Source organism: Carassius gibelio, chromosome B13, assembly GCF_023724105.1.
Source record: "Carassius gibelio isolate Cgi1373 ecotype wild population from Czech Republic chromosome B13, carGib1.2-hapl.c, whole genome shotgun sequence".
Lineage (NCBI taxonomy): Eukaryota > Metazoa > Chordata > Actinopteri > Cypriniformes > Cyprinidae > Carassius > Carassius gibelio.
In genome coordinates, this window is record NC_068408.1 from 11,000,879 (window position 1) to 11,023,180 (window position 22,302).

Here is a 22,302-nt window from a genome sequence, read left to right on the forward strand (position 1 = left end):
ATTAATAAATAATGCCTAGAACCAAGTCCCATCATAAAGTTTTTATTTTCTGATAAATCATTACCACTCAGAAATACACCATAGCATGGAAGAAAAGTTATATTGCTAGTGCTACTTGTAACCTGGTCATTGATATAGTGAATCCAAGTCAAAAATTTGAAAAGTCAAGTAAATGAATTTGCCTGCATTGCACACACACACAAATCTTCCTCACAGGAAGTGGCCATAGGACCCTTGGCCTGCAGTAGATCAGCTCTGCTTGTCTCTTTGAGATGCCGTTTTTTGGTGGTGTTCGTGGACACTCACCTCGCCTTCACACTGGCACCCAACCGTGTTTTTCTAACCTTTGGTGTGTTTATGACTCACCCCTGAGCTGAGATGTGTGTGGTTCATTTGTTTCACTCGCCTTGTTTTCACTGGCCTCCAGCCCCGCTGTTATTCATAGGCACCCTAATCACCAGCGGAGAATATGCTTTATAATCACAGACCACATGTTCTCAGAGAGTGGGGGGAGGTGGGTCTCTCAGGGAGAATTAAATAAATAAATATATAAATAACTTTTAAAAAATGTCTCCGTATTTGGTATCCACACATCTGTTTTCATTGAATGTTATGGAACAGTGTTCAATGATCAAATCAATTACATACATTCTTACACATGCACCGGCCAAGATATTTTCGGCTGCAGTCGAGTTAACGCACATCAGACATCAGTTCTGCTCTGATTCTGATGAACACCCGATACGTCTGCTGCACCTGAACGGATGGCGAGATCCATTCCTCCACGCCTGCAGTGTTTGTAATTAGTTAAAGCTGTGTGACGCACAGCCGGAGGAAAAGTCTGATTCTTTGACTCATAGGGGAATGACAGAGCATTTTAAAGGCACTAATCATATTGTGGCAGAACATCTACTGAGAAAATCTCAAAATGAGGTGAAAGATAAACCAATGACATGATTCTTTTGCTTTAACAGCTGCTAAAACATCATCAAATCAGGCCCACTGAGTGCTTCTACTAAAATTCACAAAAGTGTCCAATAATCCGACCGGTTGTTGTGGAAGCAGTTATGTTTTAGAAATGATGAAATCTATTATTAAAAAGTTTATTTTAATCTCGGGTGGATTTTTCTCTACAAAATAGTGAAATATGTGGCCCCTTGCTTTTATTATTTATTATTTTTAATTATTCCAAACCGACAGGTGGCGCCCCTCTTAACTATCTGTGAAGAAAACACATACGCGAGTTACACACGTGTAGAATACAAACATGGCCAAAAGAAGGCGAGGAAATCAAGAGATTACAAGTTTAACTAAGAAACAGAATAAAAATCTAAAAGAATTTGGAGAACAGCACCCTAACAGCACTATTAGTAAGTATAGCGATGTGTGTATTTTTAGAACAGAAACAGTAACGTTACATGTTAGCATACATTGGGAGCTTGAAGTAGCAAGTACTAACACTCTTTGGTTTCGTGTTGTTGATCGACCGGAGAAGACTATTGCGTTATTCTTTATTTAGCCACGACTTGTATTTTAGAAGAACTGATCGGGCAGCTCCAGTAAGCTCCTTCTGATTACAGTCAAAAAGCCAAGTGAATGAGAGGCATTTAATGCATGTACTGCACTATTATAATTACATACATGACAAACAGAGTGGAAAATTTGTTTGGGTAGATCTAATAACAATAGTTAACCCTGGTTTAATCTTAATAATTTGCTGCTCATGTTAAAGTTTTGTTTAAAATGTTTTGTTGTGAGGAAGACTGTGATGAAGATCATGTGTGTATGTGTGTGTGTGTGTGTATATATATATATATATATATATATATATATATATATATATATATATTTGTATGTGTATATTTGAGATATATATATACACACACACACACACACAGTCATGGCCAAACACATCGGCACCCTTGGTAAATATGATCAACAAATCTCATAAACTTATATTTTATTCACAATATAATGTAGATAACATATCAAATGAGACATTTTGAAATGCCATGCCAAATATTGGCTCATTTTGAATTTCATGAGAGCTACACATTCCAGAAAACAAAAGTTGGGACAGGTAGCAATAAGAGGCCGTAAAAGTTAAATGTACATATAAGGAACAGCTTGAGGACCAATTTGCAACATATCAGGTCAATTGGCAACATGATTGTAAAAAGAGCTTTTCAGAGTGGCAGTGTCTCTCAGAAGTCAAGATGGCCAGAGGATCACCAATTCACGCAATACTGTGGCGAAAAATAGTGTAGCAATACTAGAAAAAAGTTTCTCAGAGAAAAACTGTGAAGAGTTTGAAGTTATCATCATCTACAAAGCATAATATCATCCAAAGATTCAGAGAATCTAGAACAATCTCTGTGTGTAAGGGTCGAGGCCGGAAAACCATACTGGATGCCTGTGATCTTCGGGCCCTTAGATGGAAATCACAACATGGGCTCAGGAATACTTCCAGAAAACATTGTCAGTGAACACAATTCACCGTGCCATTCGCCGTTGCCGGCTAAAACTCAGTAGGTCAAAAAAGAAGCCATATCTAAACATGATCCATGAAACATTTTCTCTGGGCCAAGGCTCATTTAAAATGGACTGTGGCAAAGTGGAAAACTGTTCTGTGGTCAGACGAATCAAAATTTGAAGTCCTTTTTGGAAAACTAGGATGCCATGTCATCCAGACTAAAGAGGATGAGGACAACCCAAGTTGTTATCAGATCTCAGTTCAGAAGCCTGCATCTCATTGCATTCTGTTTTTAGTCATAATTTGTACAGTGTCCCAACTTTTTTGGAATCGGGTTTGTACACTGAAATAAATTACAGGGACACAAAACTTTCCAAGGTAGTTTAAATATACATTTACCATTTTTTCTTCTTTCTCTCAGATATGCATTAAAACTATTCCGAAGGTGGGCTCAATCTGTCAGGTACTTGTGCAGCTGCCACATGTATTCCAGATGTTCCAATCTGACAGCTTAATGGACCAGGATGCCAGGTACAGATGCCTGCTGTTTCTCATTCTGAGCACCAGAGGGCAGCAGTGTTAAATATGCACAAAGGGAGAGAAAATATTTTTATCACTATGAAATAATTTAAGTAACTGGTACATTTTAGAGTAATTTTTTTACTGAAACTCATATTGTAACGTGCACAAGCAATTGTGAGTAACATGCTACCATTGTTTGTGGACTGAAAGTTGTGTATACAAGTTCATACTGAATTTCCATGACTACTGCATTAACAAAATATGATATTTTGAAAGAATCATATTCAGATGACTGCACACTGTCAGCCTATTATGTTTGAGTTGTCTGCAAATATTTAAACTACATTATCCTTTAGGTTCCTATTCTTTGTGGATAAGATCCTGCCCCATTACAGACACTCTTGTCATGTTGCACACTTTCATCTATTTGCCATCATGTTTGGATTTTGTTCGCCTGTGAAACTACCTGAAGGAGGAGGACATCAGTTTCTCTAGTGTGTGCAAAGATCAGCGGTGTCTCGATCTTCCAGAAAGGAGAAAAAACAGGTTATGCTCTTCTCTGAGAGATTCCACTTCTACAAGAGGTGTGTGTTTTGTACATTTATTATCATTTGCATACTTTACCATTCAAAAGTTTGTATTCACTTTTGTTAAGCAAGGGTGCATTAAAGGAATAGTTCACCCAAAAATGAAATATTTTTCATGTTTACTCACCCTCATTTCATTCCAAACCTGTATGAGCTTCTTTTTTTTTGTTAAACATAAAAATATATTTTGAAGAATGCTGGTAATCAAAGAGTTGGTGGTCCACATTGACTTCCATAGTATTTCTTTCACTATAATGGAAGTCAAATGGGGCTGACAACTGTTTGGTTCTTCAGAATTCTTCCAAATATCTTTTGTGTTCAACATGAAAGAAACTTATGCAGGGTTGGAACAACATGATCAACTGATCAGAAGTAATGTTGTAAACAGTAAACATTTGTAATGTTGCAAAAAAAAAGGAACAATGACTGTTAAAAAATTCAGCTTTGCCATCACATGAATACATTTAATTTTATCACATATTAAAACTGAAAACAGTTATTATAAATTGTAAAACTATCTGATCAAATAAGTGCCACCTTTATGAGCAGAAAAGACTTTTCAAAAGCATAAAAAAAAAATCTATAGTTTTCAACAGTACTATAGAAGACATTAAAACATGATGCAGGCCAATGACACCTAAGTATATTTAAAACACGGAAAATTTAAATTTCCTTGAAGATAATTTTTTTTAATTGACCAAACAAATATTATTGAACACATTTAAATTATATTTAATATTTGTTCATTTTATTTTCAGTTACAATTTTTACGTTATTAATTCTCTTTTCGCTTAGATATGCTATCAAGGGGATCCATAACCTTATCCTCTATGTGTTGCCCATGTACCCTTACTTCTACAGTGAAGTTTGTAATGTGCTTCAGGCTGGTGTTAGAGAGGGTGGTGGCCCTGTACTCCCGAAATGACATGCACCATCTGGCTGCCATCACCGGGCCCGACCGCGCCGCTCAGATGCTGCAGTCCAAAAAAAACAGTGCACCTTTTCATCACAGGGGAGGAGAAAAACGCATGAAAATCGATTGACATTTTCAACCTCTCAGACAAAGAAAATTTCAATCATTTGCCTGAATGTAATGTTATTCTCATGTCTTTGTGTTGTTGTTTTTTTATTTTATTTTTTATAAATAAATAATGTCGTCTTTCGCTGTATTCACAGCCCAAATATTTGGCTCCAAGGGTTTTTTTTTTTTTTTTTTTTACCTTTTAAAAGGGTTAGAGAAATTCTGACCAGATCACCTGTGCTGTCAGAGAAGTGTTACATTGTCACTGTGTGTTTTGTACATGTGTAAATTGTAGTTTACTGAATGTTGTTGTAAATTGCGTCGAGCAGCTAATGTTATGTGCTCATACAACGGTTCTTAGGATTGAATCTCCTTTAAAGTTAATGCTAAAATATGGCAAAAGTCATTAAAATTTAAAACAGTTTATGCCAAATGTCACAAAAATACACAGTTACAGATAAGCTCATTTTCAAAGGGAAATAGATTATTTTGATTTAGTACTTTCACAATCACTGCCTTTAATTGTGGCTTGTTAAATGACATGAGTAAGAGTTCACCTCTAATGATCAATGCTGGAAACAACTGTGATTCATCTAATTACCTCCCAATGTGACGGTTCTGTATGAAAAGGAATGTTTTACAATTTGGTTTTAAAGTCACATTGTATTTTAATCTCCACAGTGATCAGATGTGCTTGTTTTTTTTTGTTTTTTTTTTTCTTTGCTCGGTTTCTCTTTAAGTTGAAAAATGGAGCAGCTGTTTCTCACACACACACTCGCACTCTTTAACAGATGTGCATTCTGTCTCTGTGTAGCTGGAACACGTATACACTCACATTTCATAAATAATTTAAGAAATGAGTGCCAGTTGTTTGGTTAAGGCCAGCATCTGTCTATATCAAACAAAACCATCGATCCATCCAACAAATCTCCCTGTTTTTTTTCCCCTGAACACACAGTCCTGCTGTGCTGCCCTTTGAATCCTCTCTTAAACTCCATTGAGATTCATCTGTTGACATCTTAATGGTCACACAGTGATGCCACAAAACAATATTTCTGCTGAGCTAGCATATTAGTATCATCTGTATCATTGTAGTTATAAATTTATCTAAATAAAACTCATATGTATTGGATGGATTTGAGGAAGTGCTCTGTTCAGCTGTTTCAATGAGCAGTATGTTATGAAATATTAAACGGCAGAGCTTGTGTTTGTGGTCCTTTAGCTGAGGCAGTGTATTGCTGCAATGTGAACAGTAAATGAGACGGTAATGTTTGCACGTGGGACGTCTGCGTCCCTACCTTTGCATCTGTGCCTCATGTTTTTTTTTTTGTTTTTTTTCCGTTTGTTTGTTTTTTGGGCTTGTTCAAGAATGTTTCAGCTTTTTAAAATATAAAGAAATATTATATAAAAAAAAGAAATATTTATTGCAGGAGATCTTCATGTAATCAAATAAGAAAAGCAGTCTTTATCATTTTATTCCTCTAGTCATGGTGCAGTTTGTCACTTTTTTAATCTAAATGTTAACTGAATATTTTGCATTTGTAATTTCAATCAGGTTTGTTTGTGTGGGAAGGAATAGATGACCTGTGAAAACTGACAGACCTGACCAGTGAAGGTGACCTTTCTCTCAATTACACACACGTTTGTTCTCCATTTGTGTGAAACACTCCATCGCTCTTTCTCTTGTGTGTCCAGCCTCTCATGGTTATTGCAGTGTGGGTAGTCTGTTGCCTTGGAAACCCCTCTGTGCTCCCATCATGACTCTAGTGTGTGTGTGTGTGTGTGTGTTGGGAGAGAGCGAGAGCTCTGAACTGTGTTTTGGAGCTTTACCCTTCAGGTGGTAGCAGGTATCAGGAGCACCTTTTCTTTTCACCTGTACTTGCACTGGGGCCTTTAATCACATATTGCATTCTGCATTATACAACAATTTTCATTGGCCAAACAGCATTTGAATAATACTGATGTAACAATGCAACATCATCAGATTTTTTTTCTACACATTTTGTGTCACTAATCTTTTCTGTGCTTGTATGTTCCAAGCCAGTGTTTTTATTAACTAGAACTAAAACAATTAAAATATTTTTGTTAATTGAAATTAAGCTGAAATATATAAATGTCAGTTATTTAAACTAAAGTAGGCTACCTCATTGATATGCCAGTTGGTGGCCAATAACTGTCTTGAAGTGAATCGCTAATTGTTCACTCATCCGAGTCCTTAAAAACCGCAGGCTGAATGTGGAATAGCATACTATTACTATATGTAATCCATACCGTTACTACTGTTAATATTACTGTATCCATACAATTCCAAATCCAGTCTGAATTATTCTGGAACAAAAAAAAGTGATTGTCTTCATGAGTCACAAAATCGATTCTTAAAAAAAAAAACTGGAATATGCTAATTGAATAATTCTGCCTTAATTTTTGTTTGTGGAGTAAAAATACACAAAGCAACCAGAGTTTCTAAAATATAAGTAGCTCAATATTAATTTCTTGTTAATGAAACTGTTATAAAATAATTTTGGTCTGAATATTTGACAGTCATGGCATGATCATTTTCTGTTATTAGCAGCTAATGGAAAGTTCCAACTAATCTAATCAGCATAATGGTATTTATGATCAGGTGGTGTTTACAGCTCCTGGGTAAATTGATAGTAACTTAAGGTTTTCTCCGTTAGAAAGCTTTCCGAAGTGAAGCTGTCTGGCTGGGGAGAAACTGACAATTCTTTCTTCTGATAGGTTATCGTTTTCCCAGAAGAACTCAAGCAGCTTGTCTCACAGACAGAAACAGGCATGGTTAGGGGGCACATCCCTTGCTGGATTACAGCAGGTTCTGTGCCCAAAAAAAGCAAAGATCAGATTGTTCCTACACTCAAAACTTACATCGAAGCTTGTGGATATCCATGCAAGTTCATTATAAGATGATTTAAGATGCTTCACCTCATCTCTGTAAAAGAGAAGACCAAAGAGTTATTTATTATTATTATTATTTTTAATTATTATTTTTTTTCTTCTTCTTTTTTTTTTAGGACAGATCAACCTTCCTCTCCATCTCTTCGTGAAACTGAAAGGGTTAATGGGTGTCTGAGTGTTTCTATGACAACACAGATGAGACTGATGAGCGCAACCGTTTGGAAGAGGCTCTCAGTTCAGAATCCAAAAATAACCACACACAAAACAAGCCTAAAGAGATGGCAAGGGAGGAAGAGGAGGTCAATTATTGATAGAGAAAATTCTGCACAGACATCCAATCCACCCCAGTCAGTTAACCTCTGCACACCGACTGCAATTCAGATGCAAGTTTCACACTAAAATAGACCATGATGCTTATCTGCATACAGCTCGGCATTTACTTAATGCACAAAGACAGATGCATTAAATGTTCGTATGACGTTGCTAAAAATAACATTATTTTGTGTAATTGGGTGTAATGCAATGTGTTTATGCAGTTTAAGGTTCAAAAAACATTATTTTTCACATACTGTAGATTAATTTTTCTTCTCTGTGCCCCGCCTTTCTGAAATGCGCCGATTTTTACAAAGCTCATAGTTCTGAAAAGCGAGGTCTATGCTGATTGGCCAGATATCCAATGAGTTGTGATTGGGTGAATACCTCAAGCGTGTGACGCAAATGTTACACCCCTTACCATATTGTGATGCCATATCCCGACGCGATGACACAAAAATAATAAAACCCATTACAAACAAGGCATTTGTTGCAGCCATTTGGGACATAATTACTGATTATAATGAATTATACTGTCTTTTTATGCTTTGTGTTTCACGCCGCGTAAACTTAAAACCATGTCTGCATTTGCGATCAGAGAAATGACAAACAACAAGCACTAATCTGCACTGCTCAAAACTATCATTTGAATCATCGGAGGCAAATTCTTTAAATGTGAAAACATACTTATAGGCTGTGAGTCAGAAGCGCCAGACTGTCCTTGCAAAGTTGGAATTGCCCCACTTAATGGAAACAACATTTGTGCACAGCCTTCCCTTGTTCAGGAAACAGTCTTCTGTAAAATGTGCTGAACACATCTGAATATTTGGGTTGAACTGTTCTGGAAATCCATCTTAAGCACTGGTTTCTAGCTCTTTTGGAATGCCAAACAAAGTAGTTTCACTTTTACAACAACACACAGCATTTCCACAACATGGTGGCTGCAAAAATACTACAGCGAGAAACAAAGTTATGTCGCCTTACTTTGCATTAACATTTGTGCGATGTTATGCAAATCACCCCGCATAGTGACATAGACATGTCGGGGCTTTTAAATAAGGTGTTTTGGGGAATTGGACGGGTCAACTTTTAAAAAGAATATCTCTTTGGGTTTGAGACTTATCTTTTCTCGAACAGCTTGTGACTCTCCAAAGTGAAAGGAAAACTTGAAATTGCTTATTGATCCCTTTAAAAGTTTTCTCCTTGGACAAATACGGCCTGATTTGCTAAATTTGCCCTTATAAAATGTGTTACAAATAAATGCATATTCTTTATTTTTGTGGAGAAAGTGGGTGAATCATAGTTTCGTTATATGTTTGCAAAATACAATAAATAATCAGGCCTTCTTTAGATGAGATTATAATACTTAAATATAAAAATAGCAACTAAAAGTGATCATAGTGCCAGATGAAATATAGCTAATTTAAATTTGGATCATTTTGTAAAGATGTTTTACATAACTATCTATTTTAGGGTTAAGAGTGATTCATATGTACTGGGTTATTTCTTTAATGTGTGTGTTTGAGCATTTGTTCAAAATAATGGCAAGAATTTAGTCTAAAGTTCTTGGTTCCATTGATTTTGTGTGTTGGGACCATTGTCTTGTTTTGTAGTTGGCTTGGGGAACATGTCCTCGCATTTGCTCAGTCAGTTATTAACAATCAAATAGAGAATAAATGAGCACTCAAAACCTATTATTTCAATTTACACCCAGAGAGGAAGAGGGGTCAGAATTATTTAGTCTTTTTTAATTGTCAGTGACATTTCTGTGATGTTATGGCTTTGGGAATTGGGGTAGATGACCTCAGACACATCATTAAACCTCAGTCCCCAGTTCCAGTTAACACTGAAAATGTTTTTGTTTCTATTTTAGGCAGGTATTGAATGTGAAATGAAAAGAAAAGACTAATGAGGTCCATTGAGCGGATACAAAGAGGATGGGAAATGATAGAATAGAGAGAGAGACTGATGGGAGATTATTTCTAGCATTATGGCACAATGCTTGTGTTTTTAACCAGAACAATGGGCGCATGGCAACAGCGGGTAACCATGGTGACTTTTAAGGTAGCCAGATGGGATTCTGATAACATTGCCAATGCTGTCAGGTTCACATCTGATGAAGTCCTTGTAAGTATTTCAGACACACTACATTTTTCCTTTGACACTCTGAAAAGACAAAGCTGATTCCCCAAATGTGTTTCTCTCGCTTCTCCTTTTCATCATTTCTCCTGTAAGTGCTCTGAATGGCTTCCGGTACTTACAGAAATCTAATGACATCCCAGTTGACAGGAAATGCACAAGCACTTCTCTCAGAAATGAAGACCATGAGATCCCAGTTTACAACAAATGCAATTACCAGTGTAGAGCACTGTCTCATAAATTGGACACTGTTATAATTTTCTAATCATATTTAAAAGGAAAAATATGAATTTAGCTTGATAATATCTCTGAATTACATACATTGATATACAGAGGCTGTTTAGAGAGCGTTGGAAGCTGTGTATTTAATTGTTTTTGAATCCAGATGCTTTCTAAAGGTCGCTGTCATTAGGCAGAATGCCTGCTGTTTGGTTATGAATTTTTTAAAAGCCCAGCAAAGCTGGTAGAATTTAGGATCAAAACGATCACCGCTAATGTTTGTTGCAATTTGAATATCGAAATTGTATATAATTGTATTTGGTCTGTCCAATTTTTATGTCACAAGGACCCAGAAATACCTAATATATTTATTGTATTGTCTGTGGAATGTTGTCTGCTACTGTATGTAAAGTTGATATGGCAATAAATATAAAGGAATAAACTGGAGGAGTAAGTGTTGTATCTATGGATTAACTTGAAGCAATGGTTTGAAGGTAAAAATTTCTTGATGGATTTTATGCTATTGCAAACAGCTTTTCACTTCACAAGACATTAATTGGTGGACTGGAGTCACCTGAATTACTTGTTGATTGTATGTTGTGATTTTTTTTTTTTTATCAGCTGTTTGGACTCTCATTCAGATGGCACCCATTCAATGTGGATGATCCATTAGTGAGCAAGTTATGTAATGCTACATTTTTCCATATCTATTCTAAATAAGAAAAAAAAACTCATCTACATCTTGGATGGCCTGAGGGTGAGAACATTTTCAGCAATTTTTCATTTTTGTGTGAGATATTACTTTAAATTCAACAAACCAGCTACCCACTAATTAAAAGAACTGTAAAGAAATTTGTAAACTGAGCTGTATCAAACTGAGTTTTCAAGGGTTTATGTTTTCTTTTGAATCTCTAGCTGTGCCTTGTATAATATTTCATCATGTACTAATTTAGGCTATACAACGTAATCATTGACATGCTTTGACGCACAAAATTCGATTGTTTCAAATTATTCACTTAATTGACTTGTTAATTTGCGGGGAATCACGTAATTTTGGGTTTTCGACTTCTGTCTTGTAATTCATCCCACGCTAAGGCATTATTATTTGAAAACAGTTAATCAGGATCCTGCTAAGAGCGCAGCAGGAATCCAGCGTAGATTTTTCTATCATTCCAGAATGTACCATCTGATGCGCATCCCCCTCTCCTCCCCCGCGCACAGGAGCGGTCGAGCCCACCCCGTTTTAAGCGCGCGCCATGGTTCAGTCCAGACCAGAACATCATGGCGATAGATGGTAAGTAGGCCAATACCGCTCTCCTGCTCTCTCAAACTCACTTCTCTTTCCAAAGCCCTTAGCTTAGCTGTACGTGAAGTGGTTAAATGTGTCTATTTCCCCACTGTCTGTGGCATAGAGTGCTTCTGTGTTAAAGGGACGTTGGTGGTAAAGTTTGTCTTTCCAGTGTGGAATGAAGTGATTGTGGTGCTGAAAGAACAGCTCCCGCACTGCCGACTTCCTCAATCAACCGGCATCTCTGTTACTTTCGCTGACTATTTGATGGTTTCTTCCACTGAAGTGCGAGAGAACCGGTGCTGTCAGCAGGTGCAGGTCGCTTCATTGAGGAAATCCGGTGGTTTCACTTCTCCATTTGGCAGTGTGCCGCCGCCTGTGATGTAACTCGGGGATAGTATAGAAATCGAGGCTGTTTTAAAACCAGTGTTCAGTCTTTGTGTATTATTTCGAGACACTCATACAGGTTGCGCGAGGTCTATTTAGCTGAGATTTTCCTATTTAAGCATTACGTTGCTTTCTTATCTTTGCTCTTGAGCACTGATGTCGTTCGCATAGATGTTATTTTTTTCGTTTCATTGCGTTAACTCTTTGCAATATAACTGGCTTCACATCGAGAATATAAAATTGTGAATGTATGCAGTTTATGTAGGTGGTGTGTGTATATCAGCTGGCTCAAGTTTATCAATATGTTATTTTGTATGTAAAGATCAGTTCTCACTGTGTAACTGGATTATGATTGTTTAAAAGGCTTGATCTTTTTTTTTTCTTTTTATTGATCATGACTGCAAGCCAGCACCAACACACCCACACCCACCCACACACACACACACAGCCTCCACATGAGAAGAGAGTTCTTACTGAATGTGTAATGTTTTCAGTTCAACTGAAATCTGCTGGTTGATAGAGATTAGTAATATTTTTAAATGTATTAAAGTTTGCTTTAAAAAGTACAGTTGAATCTGCATGCACGTTAACTTACCCTCAGTAGGAAGGCAAACACTCTTCATCTATTTTTTTTTCCTCTACTTTTGTTGTTCTACAGCTGGGAGTATACAGCTTTTAGAATCATTTTGCTCCTTTTGAGAATCTATTTTGCATCGTTCCCCCTAAAGGAAAAGATAATTTGACAGCAAATTCTGAAACTATGCTTTTGTCATCATTATTGTATGATGTCAGATGCATAATGTCATCTCTTGACCTTACAGATAATAATGCTCGTAATAAATAATAAATAATCTCCTGAGCTAACTGTACACTGCAGAATCCAGTGTTCAATCCTTTTGCCAAAAATCTGTAAGAATGTGAAAGCGAAATGGGGAAAGTCAATTTGTAGTCCACTCAGATTCTGTGTAAATCTATATATTTAATAGAAAAGCAGATGTGTCATGTAGAGATCCCAGAAAACCTGCATAGCTTATGACTGGTGCTGGTTATTTTGCATTGCACCTCAGGTCAGTTAACCGTATTGACACATTGACATCCAAACAGCCCGATTCTGCCTCCGGACAATCAGATACTTTATCTCCTCTCTGCTCCACTCTCAGCTGTTGGCACAGTGAGTCCACATCAAATATTTACAGCACTTCACTGCTGTTCTGCAGAGAATAAAACCAAAATTCATGTTGGCTTAACAAAAGGAACTGCACATCGAGCAGGATGTGGATTGCTGATAAGGAAGAATAGGATGAAAAAAGAGGCTGTTGAGTGCTTGTTTAACTGTTATCACTTCAGTGAAGTGTGTTGCCCCTGAAAGAGCTCCTGCTTTTGTTCTTTTCTGTTTGATTCCCATGAACCTCTTGAATGAAGAACTCAACATTTTTATTTTTTATGGCAAACATCTGGTGTTCAGGTTTGTGTGGTCGTGAGGTTCTGTTTGCTGAACTGCTGTTTAGTGAGTTGTTTACTTTTGTAGATAAATGCTGTAAGGAAGAGAACTTGACGGCCAGCGTGATGGATTTTGAAAACATGGTGCATTAATTTCACACGTCACTTGCAGCCTTTTGTTGCACATGAAGGACAAATTTGAAAAGATTACAAGGAAGTAATTCAGCCATATCTAAAAAAAGGCACTTTATCGTTAGCACTGAAAGGTGAATTCAGACTCTGAAAGATGTCTATAAAGGACAACCTTTTAAAACCCTCAAATGATTCTAGCACGTAATGAATCAGGTGCATTGAGTTTTGTTAAAGATGCTTTTATTTAATATATAGGTGGATAAGACTTACTGTTCACAAGTGAATTGTCTCATCGGTCATTTGACTCCCCATTAGTGTGTTGCCTCCTTTTACCTGTAAATGAGAAAACTAGGATGTGAAAATCTGACAGAGTTGTTTACAAGTAATGTTATTTCAGCTCTGGAGGCAATGTACCCTCAGCTCCTTGAGCTCCATTACTAATCACATTAAATAGCTGCCATTTCCTGTTAACACCAGAGTGACTGCATCGACACAAAACGGTTACATATGATTATTAATATATGTGCATTTTTTAGATCTGCTGTCTGACTTTTTCTAGAAGGATCTTTTAAATTTGCTGTTTCTAAATGTTCTTGTAAAAAAAAAAAATTGAAATTATGCACTGGTTGGTCAAACTCTGGTTTAAGATTTAGAAACCAGAACCAGTAAAGAAATCATGTGAAATATTCTGCTGTTTTCTATTTTGCCTCTGACATTTTGATAATTCCAGCCTTTGTGTTCCACACAAAAAAACTGTCATAAGTGTTTTGAGTGACGTGAAGGGGAATTTGATGACAATTTTCATTTTAAAGCAAAATGATCTGTTGAGATTTTCAGTCGATTGGATGGGTCTAATTTAGACATGAATACAATACATTTTTCTTTACTTTTTTTCCTTTTTCATAATACTTTACTGAAAGTTTGGGAAATAATGTGCATATTTCCTCATTTTAAATTGTTTTAATTAATATATTTTAAAATGTCGTTTATTCTGATATCAAAGCTGAATTTTCAGCAGCCATTACTCTAGTCTTCGGTATCACACACCTTGGGAAAAACATTCTGATATACTGGTTTGTTTCTCATAAAACATTTATAATTATTATTATTATTATTATTATTATGAAGACACAAATCAGTTGTGCTGCCCAATATTTTGGTGGAAAACATGATACATTATTAATGAATAGAAAGAAAAATGTGTAAGCAGCTTTTTTATATATATAATTTTTGTTATTGTTTTATTTTTTATTATACTGTACATTTCTTTGCTGTCACTTTTGGTTAGTTTAATGCATCTTGCTGAAATTTTTTTTTACTTATTTAAGAAAAATTAGCATCTTGCTGAATAAAAATTTTAACTTAAGAAAATTTTTATATGTAATTATTTTCTTTACAGAAAACTTTCAACTTGATTGAAAATTACTAAAGGTACAAATATTTTAATGAACGTTTCATTCAAAATGAACTTGGCTCATGTTTTGAGGGGGCACATTTGAATGGGTATGATCATACCTGTCAACACTACCATTTTTCCCCGGATTCTTCCGCACCCCTGCTGTTTTGTTATTTCTCCAGTGAAGCTCCCGAAATTTGTGTGGCCCAAACCTCGTTATATGAATGATCACATCAATATAATATCCCAAGGTTGTCCAGTTGCCAGCTCATGGATGAAACTCATCCTACTCACACAATTGATACATCATAAAAATGTCAACCCATTTGTGACCTCAACCTGGCAACCTCAAACCCAGTTGCACCATTGATATCTGCACAGGTATCAGATGTGGGAATCAAGCGGAATGGGAAGAAAAGACTCCGGTGGTGTTCCAGCAAAAAAATAAAAATAAAATTGTAACAAGTCAATTAGAAAAAAATAATAAAATCCTCAGAGGACTCCCAGATTTTGGAAGCCAAAATGTTGACAGATATGGGTATGATGCCGAACAAATCTGTAATTGCAAGATGACTGTATAATATCTTTCATTTCTCTCTCTGTGGTTCTCTCCTGCTGCCCGTGGGATGTTGATTTCACTTCTTGGCCAACTGTGGTTTATCCCAAAGAGAATATCTCGCACTGTATTTCTGAACTAGCAGTACTCATTATGATAAGCATTTTTCATTTCACATCAGATATTTCACTTTTTGCCACACTATTTGATTAAAACAGAAAGAAATGCAAATTGAAAAACTGCTAAGACTTGCCTGTACTTTGCCTCTAGACTTACATTTACATACAAACCCACACAGTGGACAAAGACAGTCTTTAGGGGCATCTTGTGCATGAAATCAACTGCATCAGCTGTGGTGCAGTTCTCAAGAGTCTTACTTCTGCAAAGTCTGTTTTCATGACTACGATCAGCGCAGACAGATCATGAACCTGATCCAATGCAAAGTCAGAATGCAGAGCATGAAGTAAATGAAGTCCCAGCAGAGTCCACTCACCAAAACACACCCACAGTGCCCCATTCCCTCTCCCACCGGCAGCGGAGGACTCCAGAGAGTGGACATGCAGGGCCATAATTGCTGTGTATTGTTGGTCTACTTGTGTGCTTGCTAAGAAGAAAGCAAACAAGACATTTAAATGTTCTTCTTTCTCTCTTCTGCTGGTTATTTCCAGATTAGCAGAGTTAACACCTCTCACAGATTACAAGATTAAATTGCATCTAATCAATAAATGATCAGTGAAAACAAATGGAATTTAATCAGTGTTATTTAAACTAGCTGTTCTCACATTTGATTTAAAACTCTCAACAGGACCGTAAGCAGCCTGGAGGAGTTGGTGTAGAGAGGCGTATGCCAGCAATCAGAATCTTCTGTCTAATTGGTTTGGGATTTCAGATCTAGTGCAGATTTTAAGACTTGTTTGCAAATGCCCATTAGCTTTTATGTGTCTTGATTTAAATTGCTTCTCTATCTCCCTAGAGAATGAAAACGAGAGAGAGCGCGTAAGTAAGAAAGAAAGGGAAAGAAATGTAGACTGTAGTGAATAGGAGCTCCCTTAGAGGGCCAAACTGTTAATTGCGGCGTTGTGTGTCAGACTGGTAATGTGTGTGCTGGAGAGAGAGAGAAATAGTGAGACTCTCTAGGGCAAAGTTGTCTCTTCTCTGTCTGGCTATCAGTCTGGGTCATAGTTAGTCAAGACCGCTACATGTAACCGATACTGAAACTCTCAACCCAACACTACAAAACTGAAACAGAAAGAAACATGGTTTTGATATTCAGACCAGAACTGCTTTTATACAACATTTCAACTATAAGTTAATATTAAAGGGTTATTTAGCCCAAAAATTAGGCTGTTTTACTCACCCCCCGAGGCATCCTAGGTGTGTATGGCTTTCTTCTTTCTAACGAATCCAGTCGGAGTTAAATAAAATATTATCTTTGATCTTTCAAGCTCTATCATTGAAGTCAGTAGGTCTTGCATTGCTTCAGTCCAAAAGAAGTGAAATAAAAAGCACCCTTCCATAAAAACAAAATGTCTTACAGCTCCAGGGGGTGAACAAAGGCCTCCTCGATGCGTTTTTGTAAGAAAAATATTCATATTCAAAACATACTGTAATAATCACTTGTTTCAGTTGTACACCGAAGCAGTTTGATGTATGTTAATAGGAGCAGAAGAAGATAAGTTTCCTTACTTTAGCAAAGGAAAACCAGTCTCCTCTTGGCTTATTTTCGAAATCCTTCCGACATTCTTCTTTACAAATCCTCATTTTGTACTTCTAATTAGACCGTTTTCTTGTTTTGATCTCTCCGCTGTGTTTCCACGTGGGTCACTTCTGATCGGCCATATAATTAGAATATCATCAAAAAGTTTATTTCACTAATTCCATTCAAAAAGTGAAACTTGTATATTATATTCATTAATTACACACAGACTTATTTCAAATGTTTATTTCTTTTAATTTTGATGATTATAACTGACAACCAATACAAAAAAAGGATTTTTAGAAATATTGGCCAACTAAAAAGTATGAAAATGAAAAGTATGAGCATGTACAGCACTCAATACTTAGTTGGGGCTTCCTTTTGCCTGAATTACTGCAGCAATGCGGCGTGGCATGGAGTCGATCAGTCTGTGGCTCTGCTCTGGTGTTATGAGAGCCCAGGTTGCTCTGATAGTGACTTTCAGCTCTTCTGTATTATTGGGTCTGGCATATCGTATCTTCCTCTTCACAATACCCCATTGATTTCTATGGGGTTAAGGTCAGGCGAGTTTGCTGGCCAATTAAGAACAGGGATACCATGGTCCTTAAACCAGGTACTGGTATCTATGCCACTGTGTGTAGGTGCCAAGTCCTGTTGGAAAATGAAATCTACATCTCCATAAAGTTGGTCAGCAGCAGGAAGCATGAAGTGCTCTAAAACTTCCTGGTATACGGATCTCTTGACCTTGGACCTCAAAAAACACAGTGGACCAACACAAGCAGATGACATGGCACCGCAAACCACCACTGACTGTGGACACTTTACACTGGACCTCAAGCAACGTGGATTGTGTGCCTCTCCTCGCTTCCTCCAGACTCTGGGACCCTGATTTCCAAAGGAAATGCAAAATTTTCTTTCATCAGAGAACATAACTTTGGACCACACAGCAGCAGTCCAGTCCCTTTTGAAGCGAGTCAGCAGTCTTCCCCATGATTGTGTAGGCTACAAAACTAGACTGAGAGACCGTTTAAAGGCCTTTGCAGGTGTTTTGAGTTAATTAGCTGATTAGAGTGTGGCACCAGGTGTCTTCAATATTAAACCTTTTCACAATATTCTAATTTTCTGAGGTACTGAATTTGTGATTTTCCTTAGTTGTCAGCTATAAACATCAAAATTAAAAGAAATAAACATTTGAAATATATCAGTGTGCAATGAATGAATATAATATACAAGTTCCACTTTTTGAATGGAATTAGTGAAATCACATTTTTGATGATATTCTAATTAGATGACCAGCACCTGTACACCTTGGATGCCCTCGTGGGTGAGTAAAACACTGTGTGGCGAGTGGGGCGGGGCCGAGAGGCGTGGGAACGAGGAGTGAGGCCAGGTGTAGTGATTGGAGATGCGCTGCACCTGCGCCCCACCGCCGGTATCGAGTCCCACGTAGGAGATGGAAGGATATAAAACTAGAGCGACTATAATGAAGAACGAGAGAGGACCAGGCCTAGGCCATATTTTATGTTTTGCTTTTTACTTTGTGCGCACCAGTCGTCCGTGAGGGGCTGGTGCGCTGTTTTGTGTTTATTTTTCAATTATTAAAGTTTCATTGATTGTGCGCCGGTTCCCGCCTCCTTCTTCCCGATGATTACAAAGGTCGTATCGTTACACACTGCTTCATTTTCATTTTTGGGTGAACTAACCCAACTTAAATACCCTAACTTATGTGTTTTAGTTTATGAGGTTAAGATTATTTATTTATTAATTATTATTTTATATATATATATATATATATATATATATATATATATATATATATATATATATGTGTGTATATATATATTAATCTTAACTCCTCAAATTTAAATATTTTCAAACGAAGTCAAAACAGAAAGTATCATTGGATGTCACTAAGAATAACACGGTAGTGGGCGCTTCTGAATAAATGAATAGATTTGAACGAATAGTTTATTTGAATGATTCACCAACTCACTTATAAAGTCAGTTGCAGTACATGTTTCCTTCCTGAATTAATCAGTGTTTGAATTTGAACCAACTGACTGTTGAGTTATTAATTCGTTGACAGAAATTTGCTCTCAGAAAGACATGCAGAAAGAGTCACTGAAGATCCCCACTACTAATGGACACAAAAAGGGATATTAACAGTAGAAAGTCCCAGTGGTGTTAGACTGTATATTAGCAATCCTGGACCAACATAGTAGATCAAGACACTTAAAGTGATAGTCACCAATGATAAAAGCATCTGCTAAATTAATTATTTCCTCCGCTTATGATATTGAGTCATTTTTCACTTTACAATCACATTTTGCTTCATATGAAATTAAAATTCAAACAGTGCCAGACAATGACCCATATGCATTTAGGGCAGTCTCTAATATATTATTTTGAAAGCTATGATCACTCCGGAGACTGTGGTCTGGAAGGGTGTTAATTGTCCCCATGAATCGAGCTCTAATGATTCTTTAATGGAGTTGGCAGAAGTTTAAACTGTTGGCTGATAGAGTTGGTTCATATTAAATTACACTACCCAACCCTCAGCCCTTATTGTTCCAATGTACACGCATTTAGTTATTTCACAAAGTTTTGTCAGATTTGAAGATGATTAATAGCAAGTAAATGGTCTAAAATGGATCTTTAACTGCATTTAAACCGTTTCTATAAATGATTTTCTGTCTTGAAACTGTATGTCAGAGATTATTCTTTTCTTAAGAATTGATAATAAGGGCTCAGCTTGTTCGCCACACACTGTAAAGCCTAAAAATACTGTAATGTGTTGATTGGACTCTGACTGCTAGAATTGTACTCACCGTCATGTTCCCAGAATTAATAGACTCGTACCAGTACTAACACACATGCGTGCGCGCGCGCACATTGTTGTGAAAATTGAGGTTTTGGTTTTAATGACAGAGGTAAATTTAATTTTGAATTTAGTGTATAACAGGCTTTGCTTCATGGGTGTATTTTTGGTGCAGAGCCCAATAATTAAATAAAAACTGCCTTTTAAAAAAATATGTTTTGCACATCTTATCGAGTGATTTTTGAATGTGAGGTCATATGGCATTTAGTTTGTCCAGTCTGTTCTCTGGTTCATGCTGTTTACGTTCTCCAGGACAAATGATTTTCATTTGTCACCTAATTACATTTTTAAAGTGTATAGTTTGCCATCTGGTTCTATGTTTCTTTTCTTATTATTCAGTCATTCTAGTGGTTGTGATTTTATCTATCCAATAGGCATTTATGACATCACGTTTGAGCAGTTGCTCCAGTGTTGCGTTAATGTAGCATTGATTGCACTATTCTAGTCAGAATTCATAATGTGAAATATAAAGGTCCCCCACCCTTTTTACTAAAGTAAAAAAAAAAATGTATATGGTGTTGGAAATTCTTAGTTTTAAAAGTTAATTGAAATTAAAATAAATTTACTATAAATAGGGGAAAATGTTATAGGTGTAACTACATTTGGGGAAAAAAAACACCCATGTATTGTACACACTCATCCTTAACCCATAACAAAGCATAATGCATACAAACAATCTTCAGCCTGACCAAGAAATAATCCACAACCACATTTAAAAGACCAATCAAAAAAGATAATTTCGACTGAGTTTCAGTAGTCAGTCACCAAACCTACAAAGGGATATTGGAAAATGACAGGTTTTTCTGTTCCTCAGTGGCATTTTCATTACATCCCCTCTGGTGAGCTGCTTCTGTGTGCTGTTGTTTTTGAAGCCAAAGCGGATTTGTGTGTAAATCTGTCAGTCTGTGAGGATAAGATGTTTTCTTAATAGAGAGTGAGAGATGGTGAAAATAGCACACACAGAATCTGGAGCTGTTAAGCCCAGACAGGAAGGATTATATATATATATATATATATATATATATATATATATATATATATATATATATATATATATATATATATATATATAAATTAGTTTGGAGGTCATGTCAGTTTTTATGGTTCTCACAGTTACTATACTGTACTTAACGCTCCTACTGAGCTGATAAACTGCATCCACCTGTGATCTCTGGGACAAATTTGAAATGCATTATGAGAAAAAATATTAGTAGAGAATACTGAAGGAGTTACACTTTTTGTATTAAAAAAGCATTGTTCTGTTTACCACTATCAATTTCCTTTTGTGGATACATTGTGCTTTGCAAAGTTTGACTTGACTTTCAGATACAAGGGCACTTCTTTCCCCCTCTTTCTCTCTTCGTTTTTTCCACATTCTAGGGTCTGAATAAATAGAGGGAAATACCTGTATAAACTGGGACGGGTCTCTATAAATACAAAACAGCCCCATCTGAGAAGGTGAGATGGATGAAAGAGAGAGAGGACAAAAGTACTTAGGGTTTGGCCCTGCAACCTACCTTGGCTTAGTTTACTTACTTTATTTACAGACTTGGCATCAATCAAACTGTTTCCCTCAGGACTGAATCAGAACTGACCTGCTGAGCAGAATCTTTGGAGATAAATCACAGACCTCAAAGATTCCGACTATCTGGTCCACTCTGCAGTTTATTCTGACTGTGAACCACCCAATTAGTTGGGGAAAATGCTCTTCAACTTATTTAATTTAAACCTTGTGCTCAGAATATATGCACAAGTAATAAATCAGTGTTCAGATATCTGTGCCATATTATGTGCAATGTGCATTAGATGGTCCCAAAACAATGGGCTGAAGCTAAACTGCAGATGGAGGGATTGCAACAGGACACCTCAAATTTTGTGAGTTCAACTTCAGTTCAACAAGATGGAAGTTATTGCATATTTAGCAGAGCTATTAGATCTTAATGTGATTTTAATCTGCTCTGTGCACCACACTGGCTGTGTGACAAAAGAGCAAGTCAGTTGCTCTTGTGAAGAATTCTCCCTCTCTGCAGGCGATTTTTGTGTGAAAGCTATTTGTTAGAATTATTTTCATCGTTCTTATGAACACATTTTTAATTATTTTATTCGTCATATTATCTTTCTGTTTGAATATTCATCTGTTGGTCATTTCACACATAAGCCATGTGATGGACAATTACAGCATATTAGTGGGTTATGATGGACCCGGAGTACCATGTGAGAATGTTCAAAATTAAACTGGCAGTGTTTACTTTTTTTTTTTTTTTTAAACATACTGTAGATGATGCAGATCATTGGGACTGAATCTGTCTTCATATTGCAGTATGTGAGCTTCCAGTGAGCAGT

General features: G+C 36.6%; 1 long non-coding RNA gene across 7 annotated transcripts; it reads left to right on the top strand.

The window, feature by feature from the left end:
* The first annotated feature begins 1,214 nt into the window (after positions 1-1,214).
* LOC127969786 (uncharacterized) lies at positions 1,215-10,646 on the top strand. 7 transcript variants are annotated; one of them, XR_008156350.1, is made up of 6 exons: positions 1,215-1,370; positions 2,895-3,004; positions 3,352-3,579; positions 6,159-6,218; positions 7,633-9,955; positions 10,064-10,646. It is a non-coding gene; the product is annotated as an uncharacterized LOC127969786 (long non-coding RNA). The 7 variants fall into 7 exon arrangements; XR_008156352.1 differs by having other exon boundaries at positions 9,847-9,955; positions 10,064-10,637; XR_008156349.1 differs by having other exon boundaries at positions 7,633-10,646.
* The last annotated feature ends 11,656 nt before the right edge of the window (positions 10,647-22,302 follow it).